Source organism: Equus przewalskii, chromosome 13 (assembly GCF_037783145.1).
Source record: "Equus przewalskii isolate Varuska chromosome 13, EquPr2, whole genome shotgun sequence".
Taxonomy (NCBI): Eukaryota; Metazoa; Chordata; class Mammalia; order Perissodactyla; family Equidae; genus Equus; species Equus przewalskii.
Window position 1 is genome coordinate 89,095,393 of NC_091843.1, and position 8,289 is coordinate 89,103,681.

The following is an 8,289-nucleotide window of genomic DNA, read 5'->3' on the forward strand; positions in this document are numbered from 1 at the left end:
TTTAGAATGAATGGATATGTTTGATGAGAAAACTAAGGATAGAGAGACTAAATATGTCAGAACCGAGGCTTTCCTACTCAGCTCCAATGATTTTCGACCTCAAGCTTCATCAGGCTCTCCACTCCTAGCCCATGCTGTTGGAGGGTTAATCTTGGGGAGTAGGGAAACGCAAGGAGGTGTGAAGACCAGAATTCAACAGCAGAGTGACTTCGACACAATCTCAGACTTCCAAAGGCTCACCTTGTCCGTTTGTGATTGTGCTGGTTTACGTTTGTCTGACTCGTCTCCTTGTCTTTGACGGCACTCCTGTGTCTGCGCCCTGGGGTGCTCATTTAATCCTGCTCTCCTCACTGATGACTCCATTGCCTGGGGGATTCTCTTTCATCATCAAAAGCATTTCATCAGGCTTCTCTTTAGTATCCTGTCCTGTGTTAGGATCTAGGCACGTTCCTGGCCTAAGTGTTTGCGACAATTCTTAAATTCCTTTGGTGTTGTGCTGTTCTGCAGAAATTGTCTCAGCCGTCCTGGTCTTCATCATCACCTGCAGAGTTGGTGAGGTGACAGTGGACGTCGCTCAGGCTCTGTAGCATGTGCTCAGACATGGGTGGTAATCCAAGAGAATGCGCATGTCCTGAGCTCTCTGTTTTAGTGGGGGGCTTTGAGCAGCATGTGGGGGCCAGGCAGAGCAGAGTTTGAATCCCGCCTCTTTCTAGCCGTGTGACTTGAGGAGAGTCCTAATTTTCTAAACCTCAGTTTCCTCACTTGTAAATAGGCTGCTAAGCACCTACTTTGCAGTGCTGTCAAGACATGAACAAGCTCATGGATGGAAAGCCCTCAGCACAGCGGCTGACGGGAGTAAGCAGTCAATAAATAGTACCTTCTGTTGTTACTGATAAAACGACACGCCAACAGAGTGTTAACAAGGGCCTGGAAAACAGACACAGATACAACGAGAGAGTTACAGTAAAATCTTTTGGATGTGCAAGAGGCCAAAGCAGAAAAGATAAAAGTTGTTCTGAGAACAAGTGGCGGAGCACACGTGAAAATCCACAGGCTTGTGTCATCAGCCTGATGAATCCATGGGGATCTGGTGGGGCACCGGGAATGAATTTTCCCAGGACCCACTCCATCAAGAACTGGAAGGTTGCATGACTTCTCTCTTGCCAGACACACACAAAGGCAACAACACAACGTACTGTCTTTCCGGAACCGTTCTCAGGAAGCTGTGCAGGCAGGGGCAGAATCTCTCTGTAAAAATCCACTCCAGGGGCACTGACCACTCTGGGGTCAGGAAATGACTCCCTGAACGGCTTGCTTGCTCTGAGGTCAGATGCGAGGGCTGAGGATCGCACTAAATCCTCAAGTTAGCCTGTAGTTTGGCAATGAGCCTTTCCTCCTGGGTAGCTGAATAACTTTTAGATGATCCAGCTGGCACCTTGCGGAAACGAGCTAATGAGTCAGGAATGATGCTCTAAGGCTCCCGCACACCCTCTCACCCCCCTTGCTCAAGGGTAGAGAATTCCCAGGGAAGCAAGGGAAAGATTTATGAGAGTAACTCCGGAAATATTCCTCCTCCATCTATTGTTCTCAGCAGGGGTGCCAGAGGTGGTGGGTTTGGGGTGGGAGGGGTGGAGATGGCAAATTAGAAGGGGACAAAGACACCCGGGACTCCTTCCTCCAAGTGAGAGCTGGAGAAAAGAGTGACTACAGAAGCCAGCTAATGAGGATTCCCCTGTCAATGAGATAGTCAAGATCCTTTCTGGAATGTCCCTGCCTGCAGGCCCCAAGGAGCCTCCTAGACGAATTTGAGGAGGAAATGAGGTGCAGAGTGTGGGGGGACACGAGGGTGGGGGTGGGGGTGGTGGAGGAGGGTGAGAGGGGAGGGAAGCTCGCTCCAGCTCTGTCTGGAAGGGTCTGATAAATTAGCTCCTCTGTTCACAGGAAGGAGGAGGAGGAGTTGCGGGAGGAGGAGGAGGAGCAAGAAGAGGAGGAGGAGGAGTCGGGGGAGAAGGAAGAGGCTGCAGTGCCTGAGAGCAGCGGTGTTTCCTGTCCCCAGGGGACATTCCCTCTCCACTCCCTGCTTGTTGATGCCTCTACTGGAGTGAGAGGACCTCCCTTACATCGTGGTCTGGAGAGCTAGCTCGTCTGTGTTGTAATTCAAGGCTCCTTTATAGAGAACCCAGAGGATATGAGTGGGGTCGGTGGGAGAGCATCTACAAGAGGATGCTGCTGTTTCACCAAAAAGGTCCTGCATGCATCTAAAATACGGATGTTTAAAAAAGCATAAAATGGTAAGATGGAATAACACGACTTGATTGGTTTGGCTCTAGTCACGCTGGGGCAAAGGGAACAGATGTGTGAGGCCTGGTTTAGATTGATAGATTATCCCACAGGCCATTAATCTGCCACAACTGTCTTCAAAAAGAATCTTTTAGTTGTAAAGGTTGGGGAAAGTGAGGCTATTAGAATTTCACCTCTTATGTCTTCCCCCAGCCAGAAATAGCCGAAGAGCACTCCGACATTGGGGGAAGCGTCAGGTGCCCGTGGAACTCATTGTGAGTAATCAAGAGGTGGATAAGCCACAGAGAAGGCCCTTCTCTTGATCAGCAAGGATCTCCATTCCGATCACCTGTCCTCCTAGCTGCAGGTGACCGTCCACCCCAAGACAGGAGAGTGGTTGGGACTTAGTTTGGATCCCTCAGGCCCCACGGGCTGCTGCCACGTGGGCACAGGGGCTGCCTTCCCACCCACTTTTGCCTCCACCCAGAGCTGTCCAAACACCTACGGATTCCTCAGCAAGTAGAACAGAACCTTTTGTAACATAGTTTGCTGTAATGACCGACAGTCTTGGTAGCAGAAAGAATGTTCACACCATTTCCCTTCCAGAAATTTCTAAGTGGTCTCTGAAGGTCTCAGAAATAAGACTCTCATTTTTGCTGATAAAAGGAGTTTGCCTGGGTGAGTCCACCATTCCATTAACATTTGAATTTTGAGTACGTCTTTTTCTAAGTTATAAGTGGACTGGACTTGAAAGCATTCAAATACCAACCACCTTTAAAATTTTATAGTGGCTCTTTTCAATACTTAAGTTCTAGAAAATAAGTTTGTCTTTCCCAGGATTGTGAAATTTTGGATGGCTTATGTGGGTGTGTGTATATGTGTGTGTGTATGTATGTGTGTTGGGGCAGAAGGAAATGAGGAAAAGGTTGACTTATAGCTAAGAAAACTCCAGTTTGGGAGCTGGCCCTGTGGCCTAGTGGCTGGGTTCACATGCTCTGCTTTGGCGGCCTGGGGTTTGCAGGTTCTAATCCTGGGTGCAGACTGGTGCACTGCTAGTCAAGCCATGCTGTGGGAGCGTCCCCACATACAAAATAGAGGAAGATTGTGTGGGAGATGGGAATTGGCCACCCCAAGATATATCTCTTTGGCATGAGAATTATTTGGGGCTGGTTACTTTTAATAAACTGCAGACAGGAAAGAAACTCTGGAAAGCAGAGTTTACTTCCCTTTGTTAAGAAACATTTACATTGTAAAGGAAATCTCCATCTGTAAAGGTGTCTCCCTCTCTGTACCAGGAAGAAGGGCGGATGACCTTGTCTCTGGAAACTCTTTATTTTTTTTTATTTTTTTATTTTTATTTTTTTAAAGATTTTATTTTTTTCCTTTTTCTCCCCAAGGCCCCCCAGTACATAGTTGTATATTCTTCGGTGTGGGTCCTTCTAGTTGTGGCATGTGGGACGCTGCCTCAGTGTGGTTTGATGAGCAGTGCCATGTCCGTGCCCAGGATTCGAACCAACGAAACACTGGGCCGCCTGCAGCAGAGCGCGTGAACTTAACCACTTGGCCACGGGGCCAGCCCCTGTCTCTAGAAACTCTTAATCAATGTGGAAGGCAAGCACTTAAATCTGCATAATAATCTTACTCCTGTTTACTGTACTTGTCTGGTAACCTCCTGTAACTGACTCCCCCTACCCCCAGTATCCTCCTTTGTCTTTAGCTGAAGATGATATTTAAGGTGGTGGCTTCGGCTGTTTTGGTGAGTTGCTCAGGTTGCGTGAGCCTCTCCCATGTATACATGTTATAAAGGTTTGTTTAATTTTCTCTTGTTATTTGGTCTCATGTGAATTTAATTCATCTCCGGCCAGAAGAACCCAGAGAGAGTAGAGGATATGTCTTCCTCCCCTACAATTGGCACAGATGTTAGCTCAGGGACAAGCTTCCTCAGGCAAAAAGAGAAAGCATGGCAACAGATATTACTAGTGCCAATCTTCCTCACCAAAAAAAAAAAAAAAAGGAAAAAACCACCAAAAACCCTCTCAAAAACCTCCAGTTTGACTACAGGCTTCATCAGGTCCTGACCACACATCCCAGATTTCTGGGATAGTCTCAACAATTTTGAATATTCAGCCCTGTGGGCAGATGAAGTATTTTAGCTTAGAAAATATGAAGCCTGCTCAGGGAAATGAGCAGGTGGTTCGCCATGGCCCTAGTTTGCATTTTATAGTTTGCTTGTATGTAGAGCAGATCTGGGCAGCTCTCCAAAACACCAGTATTTGAATTATTTGCTTAAAATTATGAAAAACACCAAGTCATCCAATGTCAGGTCAATTTCCAGTTTCTTGCCCCTGGCTTCAACATGACCCTAAACCTAATCTATTTAGTAAACCACCTCTGTCCACCTGGCCAGTCATAGAGATTAACAACTGTAATTGCCCAGGAAAAATTCAATTCAACCTATCTTGGCTGACTGATGGGTTTGCCCTGGGTTGTGTGTTAGGCGCTGAGCACAGATATGCACAACACAGCCTCCAAAGTACGATGTTACAGCAAAACGCTTTTCCTTCTGAAACTAGAAATAGTCATAATCAGTAATCTTTTGATAGTGGTTCATCCCACGCATTGTCGACTTATCTTCTGGAGGAAGACTGAAAGGAGTTACCATGTGAGAAGTGAAGCCAAAGGACACAGGTTCAAGACTTGATTGTGAGAACAGACCTTTTTAATGAGGACTTTACATTTCTTCTCATGAGATGCGCAGGATTCCAAGTCTTATCAACACTTGGGAAAACCCAGTGGATTTCTTTTTTTTTAAATGACCCTGTGTTCTTTGCTAACAGGAAACAGAAAAAGACTGATTTTTTAAAAAAACTTGGAAACGGATCTGCTATAAATTAGAACGACACCACCCTTGCATTTCACATGGGCTACTAAACAGCTTCAGATATAAATTACTTTCAGTGGTTGTTTTTTTTCCCCGTGTCCCGAACAGAAGCTTGTGTTTCCTGCTGATTAAAGAAAAAAAGCCACTGTATTTACCAACACTGCTGATCCGGCCAATCCCTCTGGCCTCTGGTTTGAACTAATGTGGGGTTGTTTGAGTCTGAGGCAGGCGGAGAAGCCGAGCTTCGGACCACCCACTTTCAGGATCCGTTAGGCAGTGCTGGAGTTGGGTTGAACTGAGGCACCTAGTGCAAACTGGAGGTTTGAGCAGAGGCAGCCTCGACTCAGTCAGAAGGTATTTTGCAAGTATCTTCTTGTTGGTGTCCTCCAGTGGACGGGCGGAACCCTGGGCTCCTGATGCCCAAGGCGTTTGAATCAGTCCACCTGCACATGTTTCCTGGCTTTTCAGCAGACATGAAATGTATTTAGACATTTTCATTAAAAAAAAAATGGGATCAGAATACCCAACAGTCTCCCATCAATTGCCTATTTATCTCCCTACTCGGAAAACTCTGTTCAAATCAGGGATGCTCAATAATTTCTGGTGAAGAGCTAGTTCTGAGTTTTCCAAGTCATAGTACCATAGATTAGCGAGCCCTGGGCATCTCGTGGTTAGGATCTGGTCTCTCACTGCTGAGGCCCGGGTTCGTGTCCTGCTCAGGGAACCACACCAACCATCTGTCGATTGTCATACTGTGGTGGCTGCGTGTTGCCGTGAGGCTGAAATACCAGGAAGGTCACCCCTGGTGGACAGGTTTCCGTGGAGCTTCCAGACTAAGACAGACTGGGAAAAAGGACCTGGCCACCTGCTTCTGAAAAAATTGGTCACGAAAACCCTGTGAATAACAGCAGAGCGCTGTCTGATAGAGCGCCAGAAGGGGAGAGGATGGCACAGAAAGACCCAGCAGGGTTCTGCTCTGCCCTCTGCAGGGTTGCTAGGAGTCAGAATCCCCTGAAGGCATTAGCCAAGAGTCATAGACAGAATTCGTTCCTTTTATTGGTGCGGCAACTACAGTCTAGAGGGGTAGGAGGACTTGCCAAAAGCAACGGTGCTACCGCTCGTTTGTTTACTTGTTTATTCACGAGTCAAATAATTTTTGCCCATCTGTGTGTCAAGCACTGCTAAGCACTGGGAATACCATCGTGAACAAGACAGAAAGGATCCCTGTCCTTAAGGAGTTTGCTGTCTCATCGGGAAGACAGATGATAAGAAAATAAGCATTAGAACTGGTGCTGTATTTCGTGAATTACACGGACAGACGAGGGGCGGGAGAGCCTCTCTTGGGAAGAGTCTTCAGGGAAGGCCTCTGGGCGGTGATGGTTTAGGCACCGGCGCGAGGATGTTCCGGGGGTGCTGTGGTACGTTGCTGACAGAGAGAGGAAGGGGATTACAGTGAAGAGGTGAAGATGGCTGCTGGCCATTCTTGCCTGTCTGGCAGGAATCCTCTCCAGATTTTGTGTGGGTATCAGTGTCACACTGGTGGATCTTGAACGACCAGTGGGGTTTATTGTTAGATAGCATTCTGAGCTGTTTCAGAGGTTCCCGCCCTTTCTTTGTTCATCGATCATAGTGGAAGCAATGCAAAGACTAGACCAGGTGATACTTTACGTAAAATACATATTCCAGTACATCCTGCTGTGGAGGAGGGATGGAGTTTGCTATACCCACAGGCTCACTGAATTATGATGGTAGAGATAAATTACGTAACCCTGAGTATAACGTACACACGAGGATGACTTGACACAGCCCGGTGCCTGACGGCCCCTCCTCAGCCAGCAATGGCCTTCCCCTCCGCCTACCTTCTCATCTCTTATGACACTTAGGCCTAGCTGGTTTTTGTGGGCACGTCCATCCTCTGTAATGTCTTGTAAGTTCTTTGAGGGCAGGCTGGTACTGAATGCATCATCCACCAGCAAATCCAATACCCAGCGGATTCTCGTGCCCCAAAAGGCTGCTCAAGGAATATTTGTTGAATGAATAATCTAGAAGGACTTAAAAATAATTTTTAAAAAAATCTTTGGGGTGATGAGGAGCTCTTAGAAAGGTGGTGCCACTCTTTTTACTTTTGACTTTTGCACAGTGGTTGGCGCAGGGAGCCCATAATTATTACTGTTACTACCAGTAATAAAAAGTGGTTATCATAGGATCCTTGCTTAATTCCTCTGATGAAGCCATTGGCTTGGTGACAAGAACATCACTGCAGACAGAGAACCAAATACTGAGCCGATTAACAGGACGCAAAGCAGAGCCGTTCCTGGTTGCATCGTTCTGCTGAGATGTGAAGTAATGTCTGAGCACCCCGTTCCAGCGCCGCGCCAGCTCAGTCTCCGTTCCTGGTTCAGACAGTGGCATTGACCCTGCATCCTGTCTCCTGACCCTTGCTCCCCAGGCTCCGGGCCAGTCCCTCCAGAGGTAGCTTGGTGGCCAGGCCCATCAGGAAGTACACGCAGCCCCAGGAGGGCCTCGCAAGTACGGTCAACACTGTGTCTGCCCTGGCGAGTTCGGGGGAAGGAGCATCAGCGTCAGCCCAACCCTTTCCTCTCACTGCTCGGCCCCACTCGCCAGTAAAGGACAAGAACTGCAGAGGGAACTTCAAACCACCCTTATTCTAGGGCCATCAACTCAACGGATAGCCAATAAAATCCCAGGTCAGATTGCTGTTCGTGCTAAAGCAAAGAACTTATGCTGAAACAATGGCGGTAGGTGGTGGGAGAAAAGATAAAGGAAGATGGCAGGAGAGCCCAGAGGCAGTGTCCCCGCCTGGTGGGTGCTGGCGTGGGTCCCTCCTGCTGTATCACCACTCCACAGCCACACTAGTTCACCTGTACGGGGAAACTCACGTTTAGTGGCAAGAGAAGGGTTCAAAAACTCCAGAATCTGAGCGGACCATGTGAGGTCGTTGCAGGTCAGGTTGGGAGAGGAAAATGTAGATAACAAAAAGGATTAATGTGAGCAATTTGCTGACTGGCGCTCTGCCTCAGGTGAGCACTCAGCCAGCAGTCGGGGGGAACTGGGCTGCATTAACTGGGCATTCCCGCCGAGGCGGTAAGAGGTGTTTATTATTTAAT

At 47.8% G+C, this 8,289-nt stretch overlaps 1 long non-coding RNA gene across 1 annotated transcript in view; it reads left to right on the forward strand.

Annotated features, from left to right (window-relative positions):
* Positions 1-4,109, forward strand: part of LOC103562311 (uncharacterized) — a 58,255-nt gene extending 54,146 nt beyond the window's left edge. The window contains exons 2-3 of the long non-coding RNA XR_011525742.1: positions 1,967-2,291; positions 2,494-4,109. This is a non-coding gene — a long non-coding RNA (uncharacterized lncRNA). The remainder of the gene's footprint in view (positions 1-1,966; positions 2,292-2,493) is intronic.
* The last annotated feature ends 4,180 nt before the right edge of the window (positions 4,110-8,289 follow it).